The sequence below is a fragment of the Octopus bimaculoides genome, chromosome 11 (genome assembly GCF_001194135.2).
Source record: "Octopus bimaculoides isolate UCB-OBI-ISO-001 chromosome 11, ASM119413v2, whole genome shotgun sequence".
Lineage (NCBI taxonomy): Eukaryota > Metazoa > Mollusca > Cephalopoda > Octopoda > Octopodidae > Octopus > Octopus bimaculoides.
The window spans coordinates 49,785,583-49,787,665 of record NC_068991.1 but is presented as its reverse complement, the minus strand read 5'-3'; the positions used below and the strand labels follow the sequence as shown (position 1 = coordinate 49,787,665).

At 27.7% G+C, this 2,083-nt stretch overlaps 1 protein-coding gene across 1 annotated transcript in view; it reads left to right on the top strand.

Moving 5' to 3' along the window:
* LOC106869890 (echinoderm microtubule-associated protein-like 2) overlaps positions 1-2,083 on the top strand; it is a 374,285-nt gene that overhangs the window by 218,703 nt on the left and 153,499 nt on the right. The gene's annotated exons all lie outside the window — the stretch shown is intronic.

The following is a 2,083-nucleotide window of genomic DNA, read 5'->3' as shown; positions in this document are numbered from 1 at the left end:
TGTATGTATGTATGTATGTATGTATGTATATATATATATATATATATGTCATCTACCCATTCCTGTTACTTGGATTTCTTTTGCTCTCCTTGTTGTCAATGCACCTTGTGCCTTCTGTTTTTAATCCTCTCTGATATTATTAAAGTTTGCTATCTGGGCACTTTCCCTTCCATTTAAATTTCAAAAATGGATCATTTTAAGAAATATTCTAAATGAATTTGCATTCAAGAAAGTATTTCGTTTGGGCATACAGCTTACTGAATATTATCAGCAGAAACATTTATAATTCTCAACATAGATGATTGTCTTAGCTCAAATAAGAATTTATTTATTAGAATCTTGAATTATAATTAAACAATGAATTTTAGCTCTGATAAAAGAAATAAGAAAATTTATAAAATTTTCAAGTTTACTGATTCAACTATTTGATTGATATAACTGGAAATTTTTTAAAGATATCTTACCAAAATAGATTCTAGATTGGATTTTGAGTAATTTTTAACATGAAAATACTGATGATAAATTGGATTTCAAGAAAAATGTTTAACTTCTTACTTTCCAAGTGAAAGTTTAAAGTTTCACTTCCACTACATGAAGTTTCTGTATAAATGTTCATAATATTAATAATTTTCTTTTTGAAAATTTTAATTTTAAAACTAAATTAACTGAATGCCTTAACAATTTTGATCTTGGTAAGTATTTGGAAAATATGCTATGCTTGATTAGGATGCTCTTTCTCTTGCATCAAGAGAATGTCTGAATGTTATTAAAATTTCAAGATGTTTAGGCCCACTAGGTTAAAGAGTCTTTTATATAATTAGTGTTAATGTTATTACACCACAGGAGCTGGTTTTTATCCCTATTTTCTAGTAAAATAAATATTGGTAATGCAGAAGTCAATTCGATTGGCCATATCCCTCAAACAAAAATTGGTCTTGCCAAAATGATATCAGTATATTGAGATCAGATGATTTGAACAGACAGTTGTTAAAGTTGATACTTTGACAGAGCTGATGTCAATGTTGACATTGACAGCAATAAAAGAAATACTTGCCAAAATCTAGGATAAATTTAAGTGAATGTCAAAACTGACCCTGAGCCTGGTCAAGTAAAATCATGAATGTTGAAACTTTCCATTTAGGTTTCATGCCATTATAAGAAATTAGTTTAATGAAAATACAACAAATGTTGGAGTTAAAGACCAAGTGGATTGTTTATGATGACTTTGGAGTTTTAAGTGTTTATGCAGAATGGGTGAGTCTTGGTCAAAACCTGGGTTTTTAAACTAAGAATATCAAATTTGTAATTTGGGTGGTAATATATGAATAAACTGGACCAATGATGAAAGAAGAGTTTTGAATGTTCAAGTTAAACTGGACCAAATTTGGGAGGGAAAATTGTACATGTTAACATTAAAGTTTTAATTTGGGTGAGGATACTATGGATCTGAGGAAATTTTTAATTTGGATTGCCAGTGTGACTGTTAAACTGAAATGGGATTAATAATGTGGGTATTGGTGAATTTGCACAAATCTGAAGAAATTGTTAAAAGATTATTTTCATTCTAAATTGCTGATAATTATTAAATTAACGGTGTCTTTAATAACTAAGGATCAGTGGGACTTAGAATGCTTATTTAGTTAACTTCAGTTTTCAAAATTAATTGGGGTAATTTGTTTAAAAAATTAAATGAAATGATCTGAAAATATTCCCATTTTACTGTGATGTCCTTTTGCAAACTAACTATTTGCTTTGGAGTTATTCAATTTATTTTGTTCAAATATGAGGCATACATGATTTCAACATTATCTTTCTCTGTTTTTAAAGGCATTTAAAATGAAAACCTTGTAAAATCATCTTCAATTTTCTTGATTATTTTTACTGGCTTCTTTAAAAAATGAAAACAAAACAAAAATATAATGAACTCTTGCAAACTCCAAAGGAAATCAAATTAATTCTATTTCGGATTTCGAACGTTTCTTTTTGGAGATCAATGATTTATATTATCAAAGACTGTCTCTTCATATTTAAGTTGGAATCTCAACAAAATACAAAACAATATTCTCTTTAAAAAAAAAAAAAA